At 40.6% G+C, this 6,270-nt stretch overlaps 1 long non-coding RNA gene across 1 annotated transcript; it reads right to left on the bottom strand.

The window, feature by feature from the left end:
• Positions 1–693: 693 nt before the first annotated feature.
• LOC130831836 (uncharacterized) lies at positions 694–3,873 on the bottom strand. The gene is made up of 3 exons (XR_009048125.1): positions 3,593–3,873; positions 3,216–3,420; positions 694–1,038 (listed from the first exon to the last, which is right to left on the bottom strand). It is a non-coding gene; the product is annotated as an uncharacterized LOC130831836 (long non-coding RNA).
• Positions 3,874–6,270: the final 2,397 nt, after the last annotated feature.

Below are 6,270 nucleotides of genomic sequence, written 5' to 3'. Positions count from 1 at the left end.
GCTTGGATCGGGTGTGCCCGTATTCTCAACTCAAACTATGCCTTTCTGGCCAGGCCCTGTGGATGAATGCCTCCGTTGAACTGTCTGCCTGGCTTCCCATCAGATCATCTTTGAATCCAGGCTTTGCGGCAGAAGTACCAGACCTGATCCAGCCCTGTCTGCTCTGACCTCATTATTTTTCCCCTAAGGGCACAGTGTCCAATCTCTACCACTAAGCCACAGGGACTTCAATATAATATATTGGCTGTTGCCTTTTTGCTGAATCTGTCTTTCCATGACAATTTCTGGGTTAACCCAATTTAGAACATACCAGAACCTGAAGGGGTTGCTAATCTTTTATGTCCTAAGAGAATAAACAAATTTATTTATATGTATATATGTCATTTAGAAGCAGGCCTGACTATAATAAGCACCAAATACATGTTAGTTATTATGTGATTATGTTATCTGAACCAGCGACTGCGGTGACTGTGGTTTCTTCAGTTGCTAGACAGTATTCAGAGAGCTCCTGGAACCAAGCGTTTACTTCTAAGAACAGGATTTGTCTTGAGGTTACTGAAATTCTAGTCTTATCTAGTATCTCTTTTGACTACTTCTCAACTCCTGTTTCCAGATGGAGTAGAAAAGCTTGGGAAATGTGCCTTTAAGAAGAATGAAAAGGCAAGAATATCTGTATTTACTTTTCTTACTTTATTTTTAAGCCACTGAAGCTCAATTGGGCCAATACATAAGCAATCCTTGAAACTTCACAAGCTTTGTCTAAAACAGAAGCATGTTTTTCATCTTCTTACACTTTTCCATATAGCAAGGATTGTTTTTCCCCAAATGCTAGCACAGAAAGAACTACTCAGAGTCAGACATAGCATATTTATCCAACATAATTGCAGCCCTCCAGGGTCATCTATTTTCACGTGCTGCTACATTGTCCACAGTTATGATGTGCTGAGTATTTACTGCTCATTTCTTGAGCTTCAGGTCTCTCCCATGTTGGTGTCTTGCCCTTTTAACTCTTTGAGCAGCCAGCGCTGGCAGACAGGGCTGCAGGAAGAGATGAAGAAATCAGGAAGCAGAGGTGCTGGTTCCCCAGCAGAAGCCAAACCTGACATGGGCCTGTTTCAAAGATTATTTGGGACAAACGCACGCTGCACTGTTCCCAGCACTACCTGTCCAGTGTCTGCTCCAGAAGTAACAACAGGGGATGGATAATAATTAATGGGCCTGTAGGGACCAGACCAGTAACTTAGTAACCACAGGGAAATTTCAGGCAGCGGGCATGGCTCCAGATATGAGATAATCTGTGATCTTTAGACTCAGGGCTCATTTAGAAAGGCTGGAGCTGGAGCTGAGCCCATACTAGCCTGTGGGTAAGAGAGCCTCTCAGAGATGTTCTGTCTAACACAAAGCCCAGAAGATTCCTTCTATCTTGGACAAGATTTTTTGTTGTCCCATCACACAATATCAGAAATATTTATCTACATTCTCTGCTACACTCTGAGCTTCTTAAGGGGTATGTTCATATAATTTTCATGTTTAGCTCCCCAGTGCCCATCCATCAGCCAACTCACTAACCAATCAATTAATTTCTTGAAAAAGAACACTGCACCATATACCCCTCAATTAGACCAAGCAGTTGGGAGACTAACGGGGCTTTAGGGACTCCTCCAGGGTGGATTAAAAGTGGCATCTTCCTCTCCGCTACCTCATTCTCTGGGTCATTCACAAATGGACTGGGAATGTTGGTCCCACGCTTGTCTTAAAGGCTCTGTCTGGATGTGGGACCCTGGAAAAACACTTGGGGCTAACGAAACTCTTCCCACCCTCCTGCCAGGCAGCATGGACACCATCCAAGCCTAGATGGAGGGATTCACCCAAATGCTTGTTCTCATCTATTGCATCACCCTTTTCTAGGAGAGAAGAAAATATCTCTGTGTCCCTGAATGTTTTTGATCTAATCTGACCAAAGGCATCTCTTGGCTTTTGGTGCCAATCACACTGACATCCTAGTACCTACGGTTTCACCCTGACCTAGCCCTCTGGATGTCTGCGTGACTCCCAGGTCCCACCTCCTGTAAGTGATAGCAATGGTGTGGATAGGACAGCAGGGCCAGAGTCGCAGCAGGAGAGGTGACCAACCTGTCATTTACCAGAGAACACACAAGGTTTTTTCATTCTCGATCCCCCTGAATACTCTGTTTATGTTTTATTCCTTTTAAATGAATCCAAATTTGCCTTTCATTTCCTTAATTTTAGGATCTCATTTTAGATCTGTTCAGATTCAGTGCCCTTCCTGTCTCTATTTACAACCCACTAGTTTACCAACTGAGTCTGATGTTCTGGACTCTGACCTCTGGTCCAGTATTTAACACAAGTGGAAGAGGAGACTTTAAAACGTTCAAAGGATAAAAACCAGAGCAGCATATCCAACCCTTACCAGCTGCCAGGTATTGCAGAAGTAACTATGTGGACGTTAAAAGGGTGAGCAGAAATACCTTACACTCCGCATCCTGCTGGTCGCACTGACACATCGTAAGAAGGTGTCAGCAAATGGCGAAGGGAATAGAGGGGAAGGAATGATGAGCTATGCTGGCTGGAAGCCACATGTCTTGTGGGGGAACAGATTCTTTGACCACCTCCAACAACAGCTCCCAACCTCTTCGAAATTCTGGCATCCCATCTCTATCTACTAGATTATCTAGTCTTGATATGACAGCCTCTGTCTTGCAGGAAACAAGTTATACGTCGTAGATTCATTACATTTTTTTAAAATGAATGTGAATGAACACGACTTTTATTGCAAGCATTTTATAGCATTCCTTGAAACAACTTGCAACACCTTTGCTTAAAAAACCACTATTTTTCAAAATTAAGCTTGAGTAGTTGTGTAGCTATTACAGCACTGTAGTTACTAGGGGAGCATTACTGCAGGAGTCCTAGGAAATAGCAGAGAGCAGTTGTAACCTCAGTCAGGACAGTGCAACCCTCCCTCCAATCAAGAGAGGGAGGGTTGCCAGGAGGTCCAGACACCCTTCCTGCAAATGAAGTTAAGGACACTTGCTCGAATCCTTCCAGTAAATCCCCCCTTTCTTTGAGCTAGATTCCGTTTGTTTTCAGTCCTTGCAAACAAATGATCCTTGCTTAGATCGTGCTGAACTGACACTCAGGAAAAGGATAAATGGAGAAAAACCAGTAAAAAGCTTTGCAGGCTCACCACCTACCTTCTCTCTTTTGACCATCAGAGCACAGTACCCTGTGGGAATGGAGGGTGAGAGAGAGGTTGCCCCGGTGTCTGGAATCACTGATGTGCTGCCTGCTTTTACTGTAACCAGATCTTACCCTTTCCTCCCTAACAGAGCCCTCTTCCCATCTGAAATGTTTAATAAAAGAGGGCATTTGCTTGGCTTCTTTGACTAGTATCTTTGGCTAGAAGAGAGGGAAAAGAGACATTAAACAACATGAAGAGGAAAAAAAAAACAAAACATGAAAACCCGTGGCAAATAATTCCCACCCAAGCATGCACACTCCTTTACAGAGCACATAAAAGAACAGACCCTCGATTTGGAAAAAGTCTCTGTGCCATCAGAGTCATACTTACCTTCTCCATAAAAATATCTTTGCTCTACAGACCAGTCTGGCTGCCTAATTTAGACTATAAAACAAGCTCCAACTTGGCCTGGCTGTAAATGGGGAATGTGAAGCTGGGAAAATTATTTCCGCAGCTTCTTTTACTGTGCTCCCCCCAACCCCCCTCCTTTACCCCTTTGCTGTGGTGATTCCTTGACTTTCACCCCCAGGTACCCATAACTGTTTTATTTCCCTTGTGCTAAGGCCAGGTCGGCACACAGTGGTTGGTGGCCCAGTCCCTCAATTCTCTGCTTTCTGCCGCGTCACCGTGAGTGTTACTAGTTCGTACAGGAAGTAGTGACATAGATCAAAGGGTCTGGCTTAGACAGGCTGACAGCCCACAGCTAAGGAGTCCAGCGCCTTTTCTGGGCCTCAATGTCCTGATGTATAAGATAGATATTTCTGCTTTTCTAGCTTGCAGAGCTCCAGGCTAGGGGCAGGTACACGCAAGTCTCTACACACTACACCTCCAGGGTCCTGGCCTCTGCCCGAAAAGTACTTGCCTCCCTAGAGTTTCTATTCGTGGGTCCAAGAGTGCATGGAATTTAAGGACAAGTTTATAAGGCAGTGAGAAGTGAACAGAGGATGGAGGACGTTTGCTCAGGGGCACTTCTGTGCCCTCACATCCCACTGCAGGGGTAGAAGGTGCTTTCGTACACTTACCATGGACTCAACTGAAAACTTCAGAGGAGGTTGAGGAAGCCATTGAGCAGAAAGGCTGAAGGAAGGTGAGCAGTAGAAGTTAGAGTAATTCCGCGTCAGGATCAAAATTGAAAGTCTGCAGGTAAAATTTTATTATGAAAGAAAGATGTGAATTAATGGGAATTACAATTTAATAAAGTTAGAATTAACCACTGTCTGAGCTGATTTTTTTATATATTGAGTTGAAAGGAAGTTTATAGTCATTCTTACTATTAATAAAAATTTTATTATTATCATCATCATGTTTAGCTAATTCAGAGTCCTTTGGGGGAACCAAAATGTCTCTTAAGATCTTAAAGAAGTTAAATTACTTATTTAGAACCTATAATAAATCTCTGTGACTCTTTGTTAACAGAAACTTTGAATCCATCCTTCAGTGATGGATTCCAAGAAATAGCAAACTTATGAAGCTTTAATCATACAGACTAAACAGCCAAATCCAAGTAGTGAATTTGACTGAATTTAGCTGGTGATGTGCATAAGAATTTCAGTCCCTGAAATATATTAGAAAATAAATTCTGGGACTTCCCTGGCAGTCCAATAGTTAAGACTCCACGCTCCCAATGCAGGCGGCAGGGGTTCGATCTCTGGTCGGGGAATTAAGATCCCATATGCTGCATGGTGCAGCCAAATAAATAAATAAATAAATATCACTGTAAGAAATTTTAAAAAAGAAAAAAGAAAATAAATTCTATAATTATTAATGTGAGGATAACAGTCCATATGCACAACATTGTGTCAATCTTTATCTAGTTGGTTATAGTTTTAAAATTTAACTAGTAGACTGATTAGTTACTCCCACACCACTTCCTATAAAGAATGATAGGGCACTAAGAAGGTTTTGTAAAATAGAACTTGATAACATAAGTTACCTATGGGTGGAAAACAAATGTAAGTACATGAAATACAACCACAAATAAATCCAACAAATAATTAATTGTCTACCATATGAAGCTATTTAGTTATTTTGGTACCAACTTTTTAACCAGGTGAGGAAAAAAATAGTTTAACTTTTTAATAAATATAAACTGTTTAACTTTTTACTTTTTTCAGTTTAAACTTTACCTATTTGAAGGACATTCCAAAAATATTCCTTTGCACTTCTCAAAATCTTCTAGTGAGCCTTCTTAAAATCAAAATCATATCTTATTATGATATTCATATTTAATATTATATCAAGTTGAATTACTATTTTTCTACCTGATAGTTTGAAAACAAGTACTGTCATATCACTAGAAAATCCTACAAAAAAGCAAATCTCAGCCTGTGTGAATTCCTAGGAAGTGATAGGATTTTTTAGGCACTTATATACATACCCACACCTGTAATTTTTTTAAGATAGAAAATTTCTGTAGGAATTGCTTGCAAGTTTCTGTTTACAGGCTTCACAGACTTCAGATATACCCTACCCTTCCACTTACCACGCTATTCTTTTATTTAAAAGATTTTCCCAATAAAGTGTTAGTTTTATTAGGTTTTGGTTCCTACGAAAGCAGTCACCTTGCAAATTTCAGAAACACAATGCCCTCAAGATTCAGCACTCACAATCTTAGATTTTCTGAGTCTGACTTTAAGTATTCTGTCCCATATCCTGTCCCATTGAATCATCAAAATACCCCAGAAATTCCAGCATTTTGACAAAAAAAAAGAGAAAAAAGCATATCAGCATTATAATAAAAACATTCACAATTCAAAAATACCTTCAAGCCACAGATGATGAATAATTACAAGTTAAAGAAATACTTTAATTAGTGGCAGAGCTAGTAAGAAATTTTTAAAAGCTGACGTCATGCTAATTGATAAAATGATTTTTTTTCCTGATCTAAGTAAGATTTCTGGTATATCAGTTAAAACTATTAACATCAACAGTATTTGCCTTGGAATCGCCAGCATAAGACACAGCATGTGTCTTGGCTTACTCTGTACAAGGCAGTATCAAGCACTAAG

Source organism: Hippopotamus amphibius, chromosome 11 (genome assembly GCF_030028045.1).
Source record: "Hippopotamus amphibius kiboko isolate mHipAmp2 chromosome 11, mHipAmp2.hap2, whole genome shotgun sequence".
Classification (NCBI taxonomy): domain Eukaryota; kingdom Metazoa; phylum Chordata; class Mammalia; order Artiodactyla; family Hippopotamidae; genus Hippopotamus; species Hippopotamus amphibius.
This window is presented reverse-complemented; position numbering and strand designations above follow the sequence as displayed.